Source organism: Phoca vitulina, unplaced genomic scaffold, assembly GCF_004348235.1.
Source record: "Phoca vitulina isolate PV1807 unplaced genomic scaffold, GSC_HSeal_1.0 scaffold41, whole genome shotgun sequence".
In the NCBI taxonomy this organism is placed as follows: Eukaryota; Metazoa; Chordata; class Mammalia; order Carnivora; family Phocidae; genus Phoca; species Phoca vitulina.
In genome coordinates, this window is record NW_022589744.1 from 6,441,627 (window position 1) to 6,458,205 (window position 16,579).

Sequence of the window (16,579 nt, forward strand, 5' to 3'; positions counted from 1 at the left end):
ATAGATCAAAGGTCTGCCAACTACAATGAAGGAGGTAGGAGCTAAATCCAGAGCAGAGCCTGTTTTGTACAGCCCATGAGTTAAGAGTGTTCTTCACATTATTAAATGGCCGGGGGAGGGGGAAATCAAAGAATAATACTTGTGACATGTAAAAATTACATGAAATTCATATTTCATGACTATAAATAAAGTGTTATTCAAATGCTGCCATGCTCACCCGTTTCTGTATTATGATTGCTTTTGTGCTCCAATAGCAGAGTTAATTGATACAGAGACCATACAGTCCACAAAACCTAAAATATTTACTATCTAGCTCTTTACAGAAAGTTTGCTGACCCCTGTCACAGATTAAAGGAGGGAGAAAGAAGAAAAGTGGCACATTCATTTAACACTTACTAAGAAATTTATGCATCAAACATAATGGGAAAAAATAGACACTGTCAATGACTTTGCAGATAGATAAAATTTAATATAATGTATTAAGTCCAATTGGGGAAAGAATGGAATGGAAATTTCAGGCAAAGAAAAAAGAAGGGGAAAGCTAGAATCCAAAAGGGCTTGACTTGTATAAGGAACAGGGGTTCCTGTGATGTGGCCGAAGCGTGGGCAAAGTGAACTAGGGCAAAGGGGCAGGTGTATCACGCTAGATGACACTGAAAAGACAGGCTCTGGAGATGGGTTGTGAAACACCCAGTACGCAAAATTAGATTAGACACCTTCACTTTGTGCACCCACATATAGCACCCTATAGTTCCTCTACTTTGCTTTTCATACCTAAGAATAATTGTTTAATTGCCTAGCAATCATGTATTTCACTAGTGCATTCACTCTCCCAATCCCCAAACCTCCACTCCTACCAGCAGCATCACTCAGATTAAAACCTTGATTCCTACTTCACTGAAAAAACTGAAGCAATCAGAAGAAATTTCCAAATGTCCCACTATCCTTCCTTTCCTTCCACCTGCAACTATGCCTACGATAACGCTAAGTATTTCAACAATATTCCATTTCTGGCTAACCTGATAACTGTTTTCGTTAAAAATCTGAACCATAAAAGCTTAAACAGAATCTGATATTTAAGGTTTATTTTTTGGAAGAGATTAAGAATATATTTGACAGATGCCTTGAAAGAAATTCCTGCCAAATTACATCACTGGTTTCTCAACTAATAAAAGCACCATAAAATTTAACTTAACAGAGGGTAAATCATAAATACTCCCTTCTTCTCATGTTTTAAAATTTACTGAAGGTAATATAATAATAAAACAAAATACTGTCAACATGACTTAACCTGAATTTTATGACAGTATTTTTTTGTTGTTGAACGGGAAAACAACAATGCAATGGTGCCCACATAACCAGTTATCCCATCCCTTTTCTAACATATAATAGGTTCCTAAAAGCCTGAGCTCACAACTATTTTAATCCAATTAATTTGCATGCTAGTAAAGATTATGACTTAGTAAGATATGGCAAAATTATTTTACATGATCATCCTCTCAATTAACCCAAGGGCAGAGATTATAAAAACCGTATTCATCTTGGTACTCTTCCCACATAGTATCTGGAATAGGAAAGACATTCAAATAAACATGTATAATATTAATAAATTTGCTTTGACCCAGACTGTAAGACTTCTTATACCAAACCCTGTTTAAAGGGAAACAGACTCCAGGAGCACAGTCAAGGATTAATTTATTGCCTTGTTAGTTTGCTTCGAACCCAACCATCCCAAGAGCCTTAACTGCCCTAACAGTGTTCTCGTGTATGGAGTCTTCCCTGAAGATACCCACCATATGGCTCTCTTGGGCAGACACAAAATATGGTGGGTAAAGAAAGCACCAGGATTTAGAGTCAGGCATCCCTGGGTTAGAATCTTCATTCTACCTTTTTGCTAACTGAGACCTTCGTAAGTGCCTTAACCTCTTTTGCGACCCATTTTCCACCTGTGCCCAACCTCAACGGCTTGCTGTCAGGATGAAATGAGATTAACACGGAGCCCGGCTCACAGCTGGGTGTCAAACACATCTCTTCTCCCCTTCTGTTCCTTCAGAACGTCCTCGACAGAAAGCACGCGATCATCTATAGTCTTTCCGACTTATCTGTTCAAAAAGGGGCATGTTAGCCTCCGGAGCACTGGAGAAACCCCCCTCCGAGCTGCTAGCGCCTCAAACCCATACATGGATACCTCCTGCCTAACCAGCTTTCTGGGACGCGGAAATCTTTTCATGCCCGAGCTCTGCCTTGCGTTTCAGGAATCAGGGCATTTCCCCCCAAATCATGTCATGAGCCCTGCGCGTCCTCCTCTCTCCCAAACTCCCCTTCTAACACCAGGGTAAGGAGCGGCGCGAGAGCCCCAGCGAGTGACCAGCGCTCAGCGCCCGAGGCGCTTGGAGGGAAACGTACTCGCACATTCTCCCTCCCTCGCCGCCCGGCGAGGGACCCGACCCCGTCGCGCCCAGTGCAGCCCCGCAGCCGTCCCGCGGCGGCCCCCGCACCCGCGCGCGACACCGGGGCAGCGGCCACCGCGACCCCGACGCCGACCGCCGCAAACCGCGCTTCCTCCCACCTGGGGGCTCCTCCCGCCCCCCTCAGCTCGCCGGCTGGTCCGCCCCTCGGCCCCCTCCCCGCCACCCCTCTCCCTCACCCGCCTCTCCTCCGCCCCTCACTCCCGAAGGGGCGGCGTCCCTCCCCCCGCTCCAACCCCGGGCGAGCCGCCGGCGCCGCTGCCCTCCAAGCCCCCCTCACCTCAGGGCAGAGCCGCAGCGCGGTCAGGCAGGGACACGCTCCGCCTGGGGAGACACTCCGCGCGGGTGACGGAGCTCGAAAATGGGAGTGTGTGTGTGAGAGAGCGCGGCCCCGCGCGCGCGCCCCTGCCCCTCGGCCCCGTGCGCCCGAGAGCCGCAGGGCCGGCAGCGCGCCTGCGAGGGGAACGCGCAACGCCGGAAGCCTCGCTCCGCCTCCTGCCGAACGCACCTGGGGGCGGGGCTCCCGAAGAACCGGGATCTGCGGACACGCGCGCTCCCGGCGCTCGGCCCCGCGCGTCCCGGCGCGCGTTGTGGGGTTGACGCTCCCGCGAAGTCCACGCACCTGGGGGCGGGGCTCCGAGGGGGCGGGGCGCGCGGGGGCGCGCTGAGGCCCGGGCATGCGCGCGCGCTCCCGCGCGCCCAGCCTCAGAGCTTGAGTGTTTCTGGCTCGGCCCCTGGAGTGAGCTTGGGATCCGTACGGTCTGCGGAGACGTCGGCATGCTCTCCCTCGAGGCACAGGCAAAACAACGGGCCTGAAGTCAAGGGGCTCGCGTTTGAGTCCAAACGCTGCCGCCTCCTAGCGTTTGACCTTGACCTGCAGCCCTCCCATCAGCCTTCCCGGTGGCTCCTAGTTTTAGGAACCCTTTCTTGTCTGTTTTCCGGCTTTTGAGTGGCCCTCTCCCAGGACTGCATTTCGATTCACTCCGCTGCCCCTTGTCTTCCCCGCTGCAGTGTCTGGGTTGCAGTGTCCTCATTCTCTCCTAACTGCTGCCTCGTTCCCCCATCAGACACCGACCTGAGACATCTGGACACTGAGGGTGCTTTAATTTCTAAAGTGTCCTCAGGAGAGTCTGGGAATGTGGCGGACCCTGAGTTTTCCAAATGGCCTGACACACAGGCATCTGTGGGAGATTCTAAACCCGCACTTATTTTTGCTAAAAATATAAACCGATGTTTTGAGTTTTATTGCCCAAAGTGCCCTAAATGGTAGTCAAAAGTTACTGTAAAGGAAAGAAAAGCTCAACACTAGCGTTAGATTTTCCTCTCCAGATTTCTGTACGGTCATATTTCTTGCACAGTTCTTTACTTTGGGGAATTTAACTATTTAAAGACTTTTTAAAAATTCTGTTAATCCTGTGTACACCATGTATTTTTACATATCTTTGTTTTTCTGCTTTTCAGATTTAAACCGAATCTCTCCAACCGTCACAGCTAAATACTACCAAGAAAAAAAAAAAAATATATATATATATATCAAGGAATCGTGTTTTATTTCTCCTACCCAATATGGATTAAATGAGAAATTTAAAGAGGTTTAGCAGAGTCCATGATGATTAAAAACCTGGCAGTGGGAGTGCAAATAGAATGTCCTAGAAACTATGCAGGAAAACTGAAGAAGGCAGGTAATAAAAACTATTCAACCATGTATTTTTTCTCTTTTGAAATATCTAAGACATGTTAGTTACAATTTCAGAAGAATGAATTCCTAATGATCTAGGGTTTGTGGGCAAGTATGTCGATGGAGGTCAAAGATAAATAAACTTGGTAAAAACGTGTTACTGAAACACATATTCATCTCAACTCTGCAATTGTACTTTTCACTAGTAGTCTCAACCTGCTCTAACTTCAGAAGTCTCCTCATCTTTTCTGTCACTAAAGGAGGCATTTGTTTCCTGAGCTTCTTATTTTTATAAGGTTCTCTGTCATTCATTCTGTCTGCTGGTGCTTCTACTCTTGTTTCAAGACCAAAACCCAGCTCTCCGAAACTCTCCTCACAAAAAAATATATTGACCATAACATATTTTACTGTCTCTTTGAGCCAGCTAGTTATCAGTTTTTGTGTACTTTGTAAACAATTTAGCCACATAATCTCAATCTAAATTTCCATAGTTACCAGGTCCCAGTACTAAATAAGCATCTGCAGGAAAGATGTTCCTTTCCGAGCTTCTGTATCTAGGAAATAGCAAACAAGCCATACTGTGTGGTTGTCATGACGGCAACCCAAATCCCCATATCTCATTAACAGATTTTTAGACAAATAAATCACATGGGAATACATAGATCATAGAAGTCATAGACTGAGATTTAACAAGTTGCCTAGCTGAACAAAATAAATGGTGAACCAGAATTTCGACAGTATTTAATGTAGAAAAGAAAATTAAGCTTGCTACCCTTTTCCCGGTGTCACATCACAACCTTATTTTGAATGATTATCAATGCATTGAAAAATACATATACCATTTTTAAATTATTACTATTAAGCACTCCTTATAATTCCTTGTTTTTAAACATTTACTTTCTCCAAGCTAAAAAAAGTGCTAAGAGAAAGGATGTGGTTTCTAAATTCAGGGTTTAAATTAGGTATAATTTAGAAGAGTTTCAAATTAGAATCTTTTTCTAGAATAAGGCCAGACAAATAAAGAAACACAGACTTGACTGACAAAGTAGAAAGGGAATCTTGCGTCTTCAGCAATAGAATTCTAAACTGCCATCTCAAATGTGGCTGAGATTGTTATTAACTAGCTTAAAGAAATAATTAATTAATAACTGGTGGAAGGTTGGAGATGAGAACGACTTCTAAAGGTAATTTTAGTTTGTTTGGCTTTTATTACAGGAAAATTAGTCAAGGAGATTAATATGTGAAGAATATCTAGCCAAATTTGATATTTTAAAAAACTCTAACCCACAGTATCTATCGAGCACCTGGTATTCTTGCTTAGCAAGAACCTCAACTTTGCAAAGAAATCAACAATTATTCTGAGAGACAACAAAATAAATAATTAAGGAGCATCAAATGGAAGGTGATACCTGTTCCACCGTTAAACGATGTGGTATAAACTATAAAGTGCCATAGAGAAAACATTGAGGGCTGGAGTTACCTGGTACCTTCCAGAGGAAAAGCTGGGAAGATGGGCTTAACCAGCATAGAGTATGATAGAGGGCACAGAGAAATAATTATGCCTGCCTAGGTTTTTATAAACACAAAATTATCAATTTACCGAAGAGAATAACGTAAAGGCTAAAAAGGAGAGTTGACTCGATCTGTGTGTTTTTTCTTCAGTAAGGAAAATGGAATTTAAGGGGGTAAAGCTGAAACTACGTAGAGAAAGAAGTGAAACTCAAGAGCGGTGAGGGGATAATGATCAAGCACCTATCTGTTTCAAATAAGTTCATGTTTCCAGGCACAAATTACATCCCACAGCTATTTACAGGTAACCTAAGACCCATGACTGGTAAGTTCAGAGAAACTGTAAAAAATGAAAACAAGACGACAGATCACCTGCTTTCGAAAACTGGTTTAAAGATAGACACTAAAAGCTTTAGAACAGAAAAGTAAAATTCCAGAATTCATAGTTAAATATACTTTGCAAACATTTAGAAGAGGGTGGTCACTAAGAACCAGACTAACTAAAGATAAGTCATACTGTACTTCTTTTTTATTTGATCTTTGAGTTAAAATGAGAATTGTATAGTCATGACAGAAATTAATTTCAGCAAAGCATTTAATCCAGTGTTTCATGATATTTGTGGATGAGACTGCAAAATAATGGCTTCATATAATTATAATTAGGTAAACTCGAAGTAAGTTGGATATTGTTGCCAAAGTTCTGTTCTGAAGACAGGACCAGGAAACAAAATTATATTAACAACTTGAACTCTGTGCTAAAATATAAAGATAAAATTTAACAGGAATATATGAAAGTCCCTACATTGCTTTAAATTGAAAAAAGCACAAAGGAAGTACAAAAGAGGCTTCTGGTTTAGCCATGTGAAAATCATCAAGAGGTTTTCTTGTCTGCCAAAATCAATGTGAGTTAATAATATATGTCCAATAGCTTGCAGAGGTACCTCTAACATTTCCATTTGAAAACATTGTGCCCACAAGCACCTGCGCCTTCCTTTCGTCCTTGGGGGATCCCTTTCCCAGTATTCCCCTTAGAATTAACTATCCCTTTGGAATAGGCAGAATACGGCCTGCAATCCACCCAAAGGTGTCCACATCCTGATCCCTGGAACCTGGGAATATGTTACTTCACATGGAAAAAGAAGATTAGGTTTGCTAATCAGCTGAACTTAAAAATAGGAAGATTATCCTGGATTATCCAGGTGGACCCAGTGTAATCACAAGGGTCTCTGAAAGTAGAAGAGGGGAACAGAGGGATAGGTCAGAGTGATGCAAAGTGAGGACTCAACCCACCACCACTGGCTTTGAGGCTGGATGAAAGAATGCAGGTGGCCTCTAGAAGCTGGAAAAAGCAAGGCAACACTCTCCCTGAGAACCTCCAGAAAGAAATGCAGCCCTTCCAACGCCCTGATTTTTATCACAGAGCGAATCATGTGTTCTCACCCACAGAACTGTCAGATAATAAATGTGTGTTGTTTAAGTCACTAAGGTTGTGGTTACTTGTTACAGCAGCAATAGAAAAATAATACACCTCTTACAACTTGGTTTCATTCTCTGCCTTATAGCCCTTTTATTATTTAGCATCCAAATGTCCTTTCTTTTCTTCTCTCCGTCTACGTAAGCAATGTAATGCAATAGGAAGGGCAATGAATTATTACTTAGATATTGTGGATTCATAAACTTAATAACTCATGTGACTCCGTAATCAGAGATGCATCGTTAGTCTGTATGATCACTAGTTTTCCAACTTGGAAAATAGGATAGAAAATATCTACCATCTTTGAGTCTCTGGGTTGCTTCAAGGAGTTTTTGAGAGGAGGTGAGTGAAATCATAAAAGCCAACTATTAAGCACATAAAGGTGCTCCATGCTGCTGTATATGGCTTGTAGTCTTTTATTTAATCTCTATAATGACAATGTGAGCTATGAACTACTATGTTTCCCCCACCAAGGCAGAGAGAAATATTCTGAAAGTTATAAAGCACCGTAGATTACAAATAAATGGACATCATGGAGGGAAATGACATACAATGAAAAAAAGAAGTTTTTTTCTACTAGTAATAGTCCTAAAATTTTTTTTCATTTAAATTTTACCAATATTAACTCTCAATATTTGTCCCTTACAGATTCCCACCACGGTTATTCTCTTCATTCATCTGTCCATTCATTCTGTAAGTTGTATTTGTTGGAATGTCTATTATATGTCAGGTTCTCTCCTAAGCATCAGGGAGAGAAGAGAAAATGAAATGGACATAGTACAAGCTGTTAAGGAGTTTAAATTGTAAGGAGGGCTATCGATAAAAATGGGTGTGACAGTATAATATGGTCGGTAGCAACCTGGGCATAGTCGTCAGTAGGAGGAGGTAAGTGATTCACCTGATACAGACCTGAGAGGTGAAGGAACATTGTTCACAGAAAGTCATATTAGGGTCTGAACCTTAATAGGGTTTAGGCAAAGGAGAAGGACAGAAAACTCTGGGAGAGTACTGTAACCTGCCTCTTCCTCACTGACATTGACTTTCTTATTCTCAGCTCTCTCTACAAACTCAGATAGATCCTGCTTTAAGTTTCATTCCAAAATACAATTTGATGTCAAGTCTCCGATGCGAAATTTTCACGTTTTATTCTGAATAAGCCCTTGGTGTCTAATCCATTTGTATCTGATTCCACATTATCTTAATCCAATGGCCAAGCAATACTATTTTAGATCACTTTATTTCCTTATCCAGTCAGAACTTGGCCCACTTTTATTAGCTAATCATAGTATAAATAACAAGTGAAAAATAAACAAGTGTTTCTATAGAATTGCGATTTCCTGTAATTACCAGCTGTGGCCACTAGATGACGCACGTATGCCTGAGAGACAATCAGGCTGATTCAGTTTCTCTCCCTTCTGGGAACTCCAGAAATTAACCAATCAGAAGATTGGGACGTGGGGAAGAAGAAACTGCCCAAACTAAATTTTAAGTGGTCCTGGTTCTTAAATGTATCCTTAAAAAATAAACCCAACATCTTCCTTTCCTTTTGGATAAATGGGACGCTAAGAAATTTAAAATTTAATTACCTGTACATCCATCCCCATCCCCATCCATGCTTTATTTCCATTTCTTTTATTTTCACTTTCTTTTAAAATTTTTTTATTTTTAAAATATTTTTTTAGTTTCTACTTTCTAATAATACTGTCATTCCAGCATCCTAACCTGTCAAATTGGACTATTTATTCCCTATATATGCCCTCCACAGTCCCATCACCTAATCCAAGCTTATGATTTTCCCCCAATTTTGAAGAGCCACTCTCTCTCTTCAAATATTTCCCCCTCCATTATTATTACCTTTAGAAATCCCACTCATTCTTCAAGACACCTTTCAACTACCCCCTCTACCGTGACATTTTTTCTGTTACTACCACTAGAAAATGCCTTTTTTCAGTTCTTTTTTCATTCTCTTAAAAAGCTTTGTATTTTGTTTAATAACAAATGTAGCACACATTATTCTAAAGCTATATGCATCTCTGTAGCACTTAAAGACGTTCTGCTTCGCAGTTATTTATGAACCTTTCATAATCTCCCTGCTACATAATGTTTGCCTTTTGTCCTGAAGCATTTAGCACCATATTATTTATTGAGTTGATTTGAATGATAGTCTCTATAAGATTGTTGCCAAAAACTCTAAGAATCAAAAATGAGATGATGAGTCTTAGTGATAGTCTCTTGGATAATTTGAATGAAATTCATTAGCAAGATCGGGGGAACCAAATCATCTTTCCAACTAGAAATCACAGCCATGGCATGAGACTCACACCACCTCTAAATTTATAGAAATAATGGATAGAATATAACTATTTTAAACTATAAAGCTGAGTTCAAAACTGAGAGAGTGAAAACTTCAGATACCAAAAATGAAGAAGAAATTCAAAGTCATAGTAATCAGAACCAAGAGTTAAGGTTTTAACCTCCTGCAGGACCAAGAGGTGAGGCCCTAGAGCCACTTAACGTGGCTGGAACTAAAATTCCTGCATAAATTGGGACCCTAAAGACGTTGTCACTTTTTGAAGCCTAAGGAAATTGCCAAGAAACTTATCTTCTACCCAGTAGCCTAGGTTGGATAGAGGTGGGGGGGGGTCACAGTTCCCATGAAAATGGAAAGTACTAGTCTATGGAAATCCAGTTTTACATTAGTATTTGAAAACAGAAGCCCAAGCTTAGAAATAGAGAAACTGCCAAACCCCTAGAGAAGCAAATATAAAAATGTGTAGTAAGGACACTTGCACAACTCAGGGCACAAAAGAATCCCACAGAATAAACTACCTTCACTGAAGATGAGTTCTCAATAAAATGAGCACATCTTGTACAAAAGGGAACAATCCGTTGTACCCTTTTATCCTTTTTTCAATTTGGTGTATCTGCGGATACACCAAATTGAAAAAAAAATCTGTGCCCAAAAGACTTCTGTTAATAATTAACAACCTTAACATGACTATAAAAGAATAAAATGATTAAAAACATAAAAAGAAAGAATGTAAAATAAAAATAAAATGAAATAACAAGATAAGATTAAAAAAATAGAAATATTTGAAAAAAAGAAATATTTGAAAAAAAATTGGACTTCATTAATTCCTTAGCTCTTTCAATAAATATTTACTGAACATTCACAAAGTTCCAGCATTCTTTGAGGTGCTGGAGTTAAAATGGTGAATGAGATATACAAATTCCCTACTATCATAGACCTTATATTCTATTGAAAATAAAACACTCAACAGATGGGTTTAACAGATGGGCTAGAAACAGCAGAAGAGATGATTATTCAACTGGAAAATAAACCTGAGAATATTACCCATAGTACAGCACAGAGGATTAAAACAAAATGGTGAATATGAAGGTGAAGTTAAGAGATACAGCGAATAGGGATGCCTGGGTGGCTCAGTCATTTGAGCATCTGACTCTTGGTTTCAGCTCAGGTCAAGATCTCGTGGTTCCAATCTCGTGATCGTAAGATGGGGCCCCATGTTGGGCTCTGCACTCAGTGTGGAATTGGCTTGAGATTCTCTCTCCTTCTCCCTCTGCCCCTCTTGCTTGTGCTCTCTCTCTCTCTCTCTAAAATAAATAAATAAATCTTAAAAAAGAGAGAGAGAGAAAGACAGAGAGAGGTGGAGAATAGAATAAGAAGGTCCAATGCACATTTAATAGAAGTTCCAAAAAGAGAGAAAAGAGATAATGGAGAAAAGGCACTATTCAAAGAGAAAATGGCAAAGAATTTCTCAGAAAGAAAGAAGGCATGACCCATGGAATAATACAATGAGTCCTCAACAGGATAAATTTTCAAGAAGTCAATACTGTATCCAGAAACTTCTATTTAAAATTGAAGAACACCAAAAACAAGAGGAAAACCATAACAGGAAAAGAAAAGAAAAGTAAGAAACAAAGAAAGAACATCTACAAAGTCTCTAGAATGACCAAAAAAAAAAAAATCCAACAACTCATTGTAAAATAAGATTGAAATAAAAATTTTAAAGTGCTTAGGAAATTCTATTCTCAGCTAAACTATCGTTCAAAGTGAGGATGAAAAAAGACAGTTTCAGAAAAAAAATCAATAGAGTTTACCATTTACAGACGGAGGCTACTAACAGACGTAGTTCAGTGAGAAAAAAGTTGAATCCAAGAGGATGAAGTGTTGGGGCACCTGGGGGCTCAGTCAGTTAAGCATCTGCCTTTGGCTCAGACCCCACATCAGGCTCCCTGCTCAGTGGGGAGCCTGCTTCTCCCTCTCCTGCTGCCCCTGCTTGTGCTCTCTCTCTCTCTCTCTGTCAAATAAATAAATAAACTCTTATAAACAAACAAAAGGACGAAGCCTGGATCCAAAAGGACAAAGCGATGGGCAAGAAGAAGGACTGAGTAAAGAAAATGTCTCAAAGGTTGGGGGAAACTAGATAAGCATTGACTATAATAATAATACATTCTAACCAAGAAAATGAAAACACTCACATGAAAGAAGTAGGTTTGAAACATTTTGTGTTTTTAAATTCTGGGAGTTTTTTTGAGAGGAGGCTACAGTTATTACCAATGCCACCACATAAGCACTAAATATTCATGAGACCCATGAGGCACCAGATACTCATGAGGAAGCCCCTTTGGCCCCATGTGTCCTCTGTTCAAGCCAGTTAGATAAAATCCATCAGAGCTCAGCAAGTCATGGGTGCTGAGTTACAACGGTGGCCCGGCATACCAGTCCTTGGGTCTGGTAGAGAAAATATGAATTGGCTCTAGGTACCTTCGACTGCTGAGTCTTCTTACCTCACTCTCAACTCTGGTCCTCATAGCCACAACGTTAACGGGGAAAGCTGATGTGGAAAAATGGGAGGTGGAACATATGAACATTTCATAACACAAGATTCAGGTAATGTGGTCCTTCCCTCTCAGTTATACCCTTTCCAAACTACACTGTTAATCTCCTACATCTCCTCCCCCTTGCTTCTTGCCCGATGCTTTAAACGGATTCAACAAACAGTGTGATTGCAGCATCTTAATTTGGTTTGTCAGCCTTTCTGGTCAGCCCCTTGGTAGTGGACTTGGTGGCTATCATTGCACCAAGGTAATTTCCCGCTGACATACCACTCAAAAGTAGAGATAAACATATAACTCATAAGCAAAGAAGGGGGAGAAAGAGGAAGAAAAATAATCACTCAAGTGGAAGGAGGAAAGTACTAAAAGAACTTAAGAAGTTACATATTAAAAAAATTGATTACCTTTTCCTTTATTTCAAGAATGGATAGCCAATTTTTTATTCACATGCCTCTCCACGTAATTTGTTAGTGGCTGTGTGGAATTCAGGTTAAGAAGGGTTCTAGGGGCATCTGGCTGGCTCAGTTGGTAGAGCGTGCAGCACATGATTTCGGGGTCGTGATTTCGGGGTTGTGAGTTCAAGCCCCACGTTAGGCATAGAGATTACTTTTAAAAATTAAAAAAAAAAGAAAAAGAAAAGAAGGATTATAAGCCAAGCCTCACTTAAGTGAAAAAAGAGTGCTTTCATTTATAGCAAGGTCTCCTAAGAGCCACTGGAAATGAGAAGAAAGAATATGAGCCACATATTTGCCTTCCTTGATCCAGGTTTTCTAAGCTTTAAAAATCACTACCAATTCCCAGAGCTTTCAACAACTTTATTTTCTTTTAGTGCTTTTTTTCAGTGGGTGCTCTTACGCTTAATCATTTTACTAAGAGAAAAGTTAATTTGTATACTACTAGCTCAAATAAGACTATTTACAATATCCACAATTGCATCAAAATCATAAAGTTTAGCTACTACACAGAAAAGAAGGTATAATGATATACCTCTAATTGGCAAGAACTTTCAGGCATTATGCAACTGAATTCTACAAATGGCCACTGAGTTCTTACTGTGATATGTGCAATGCACTCCACAAGAGGAAGCAATATTGAAAAACATAGTTCCTGTGCTTAAGAAACTTGAACTGCAGTGAAGGAGAAATCCATGTATACAACTGTAAAACAGAGTATGACGTCAGTAGATCCTAAATCTAGCTGGGCATCAGGATCATCTGAGAAACTTTTTTAAAAAATTGAAATACATTTGGCATAGAACATTGCATTAAGTATAAGGTGTATAGTATGTTGATTTGATATACTGAAACATTGCAGAATGGGTCCCATTGCAGTGTTAGTGAGCACCTATTTCTCTTCACATAATGACCATTTATTTTTTGTGGTAGAAATAATTAAGATCTAGTCTCCTAACAAGTTGGATGTTTATAATCCAATATTGTTGCCTTGACGCATGAATCACAATTTAGCTGGACACAGAATTCTTGAGTTAACACCCTTTCCCCTCACACACATTGTTTTTATTGTCTGAACCATTTGAGAGTAAGTAGCATACATTATAGCCCTTTCCCCCTAAACACTATGATGCCTATTATCTAAGAACAAAATACTCTCCTAAGCATACTCAGTTGAACAACATGGGTTTGAACTGCACAAATCTGCATATATGCTGTTTTTTTTTCGATAAAAAAAGCATAGTACCGTAAGTGTGTTTTCTGTTCCTTATGACTTTCTTAATAATATTTTCTTTTCTCTAACTTACTTTATTATTTATTTTTCTAGCTTACTTCATATAACAATACAGTGTGTAACAAATACAACATACAAACTATGTGTTAATTGACTGTTCATGTTATAGGTAAGGCTTTAGGTCAACAGTAGGCTATTAGTTAAATGTTGGGGGAGTCAAAAGTTATATGTGGATTTTTGACTGCAGAGGGGTTCAGCACCCTAACCTTGTATTGTTCAAGGGTCAACTGTATCATTATTAATTTGCTTAGTTTCACTCTTCCTTGTAAGAATATACACTCCACTGGGACAGGAACTACTTCTTTGTTGGTCCCTGTTATATCGCAGGGGCTAGAATAGCACCATAGAACAAGGCAGACAGACTTTTCTAGAAAGGGCTAAAGATATGTATTTTAGGCTTTGCAGGTCAAGAGGCAAAATTTAAGATCATATGTATATGTATATATGTGTGCATATGTATATAAATATAAATAAATATATACGCATAACGAGAGAAAACCAATTTCCACAATTTTTAATTGATAGAATTCAAAATACAATAATGATAATTGAATACAGTGTTTGTTAATATACAGGGTTAGATTGGTGGGGAGGCAGAGGGTAGGCAGCATGCGTTTGGCCAACAGAAGATTGGTGAAGCACAGGTAGCTCTTTGGAAGAGAGAACAGCAAGGGGACAAGAGAGCACTTGCTGGTGGCAACCCCAGGACCCCTCCAGTCCTAAGGGGGTTCACCGGCATTCTGTTATACTCAGAGAACTAAGGTGATTTCAGAATGCTTTCAGTCAGTGGGAGTCCAGTGAGGGGGGATCTAGGAAGGAGTTAACATATGTAGAAGAGAAGGAAGGAGGTGAAGGGTGAAGAGACCAGACCTGGTGTCCATAGCCATTGCTCAGCTCTGCTGTTGTAGCAGGAAGAAAGCCATAGACAACGTGAAAACTAAGGAGCATGACTGCATCCCAATCAAACTTTATTTATTGCACTGACGTCTGAATTTTGTACAATTTTCACATGCCACAAAATATTCTTTTTCTTTTTTTAAAGAAGTCACTAAAAATGTAAACATCACTCTTAGCTAGTGGGCCATACAAAAACAGGATCTGGGCTAGATTTGGTCCCTGTAATAGATGCTAAAATGGAAGGAGAGAATAAAAAGGAAAAGTTAAAGGGGAAACATTTTTTTAATGGTAAAATCATGAGTCATATACAAATACAAAATGAGCACATGTCAAAGATTTTATTTAACTCACTATATAATGGGGGAATCTGTCACAGGTTCCAGGTGGTTCAAAGGGGAATTAAGCAAACACACACACACACACACAATCAGGAATGCTGAAATAAATTTACTTATGGATGCAAAATTGGTCTATATCCACAGGGTGATGATCATTTGCATTCCTCTGGACAAAATTCATTTGCACTTCTAGAGATAAGAATCATCTGCATTAGTCTAACATTTCTGCAACTTCCGGAGTTGCAAAACAGTTCAAAGACAGTAAGAAGCCCAGGACTCTATATTCACAGCAACATTAGGGAAACCAAGACCATGTGCCAGTTAAAAAATCAAGCATGGAGGGGGCGGAGCAAGATGGCGGAGGAGTAGGAGACCTGGATTTCCTCTCCTCTCAGGAATTCAGCTGGATAGGGATCAAACCATTCTGAACACCTACAAACTCAACAGGAGATCAAAGAAAAGAAGAGCAACAACTCTCTGAACAGAAAAGCGACCACTTTTTGGAAGGTAGGACGTGCGGAGAAGTGAATCCGAGGTGATATTCGGGAGGATAGACGGCGGGGGAGGGGCCTCCGACGGCCGCTTCTGGCAAGTGATAGAGCCACGGAGCACAAAATCGGAACTTTTAAAAGTCTGCTCCGCTGAGGGACGTCACTCTGGTGGCGAAGTGGGTGGTGGAACCCTCGCGGGACAGTGTGGTCTCAGGACCCTCGGGGTCACAGAAAGACCGGGGGTGCCTGAGTGCGGCAGAGCTCCCAAGTATCGGAGCAGGGAAGCCGGCTGCAGAGACGGAGCCCAGGCGCGGGCTCTCAGCTCGGGGCTGCTATAAACCGTGATCCGCGGCACAGTCGGGCCACAGCTCCTCCAGCAGGGACCCAACAAGCGGCAGATCCGGGGGAGACTCACCTTCTTCCCCCGGGAGGAGAGGTGCGGGAGCGCACCGCGGGGATCTGCTGGGTTTGGAGACTCCACCCGGGGTCGGGTGCCAGATAGAAAGGCGCGGTCACAGGCCAGGTGAGCGCGGAGTGCGGCTGGAGACCGGGGAGACGGGAGTGACTGACTGCTTTTCTCTGGGGGCTTGCTGAGGAGCGGGACCCCGAGTTCTCGGCTCCGCCGGGGCGGAGACTGGGAGGCTGCCATTTTCACTCTCCGCCTCCAAAGCTGTACGGAAAGCTTGCAGGGAACAAAAGCTCCGGAGAGCAAACCCGAGCAGATTACTTAGCCCGGACCAGCAAGGGCGGGGCAATTTTGCCTCCGGCAAAGACATTTGGGAACCACGGCAACAGGCCCCTCCCCCAGAAGATCAGCAAGAACAGCCAGCCAAGACCAAGTTTACCGATCAATGAGAACGGCAGAACTCCAGCGCTAGGGGAACACTGCACATAGAATTCATGGCTTTTTTACCATGATTCTTTAGTCTTTCAAAGTTAATTATTTTTTTTAACTGTCTTTTTTTCTTTTTTCCTTTTTTCTTTTTTTTTTTGAATTTTTCTTTTTCCCTTTTTCAACCAACATCTTATCAATCCCTTTTTTAAAAAAAAACATTTTTATTTTTCATTTTTAAGTCATATTCTATCCCTTCATAGTAGTTACCCGTATTTTTGGCATA

The 16,579-nt window shown here is 41.0% G+C and overlaps 1 protein-coding gene across 2 annotated transcripts in view; it reads right to left on the reverse strand.

The window, feature by feature from the left end:
* Positions 1–16,579, reverse strand: part of ABCA5 (ATP binding cassette subfamily A member 5) — a 131,708-nt gene that overhangs the window by 71,475 nt on the left and 43,654 nt on the right. The window contains exon 1 of one of the 2 annotated variants that reach the window (XM_032429785.1): positions 2,749–2,940. The exons of the other annotated variant lie outside the window; for it this stretch is intronic. The gene's annotated coding sequence lies outside the window, so the exon portion shown is untranslated. Of the gene's footprint in view, positions 1–2,748; positions 2,941–16,579 lie in introns of those variants that run through there. 2 annotated transcript variants of the gene reach the window in all.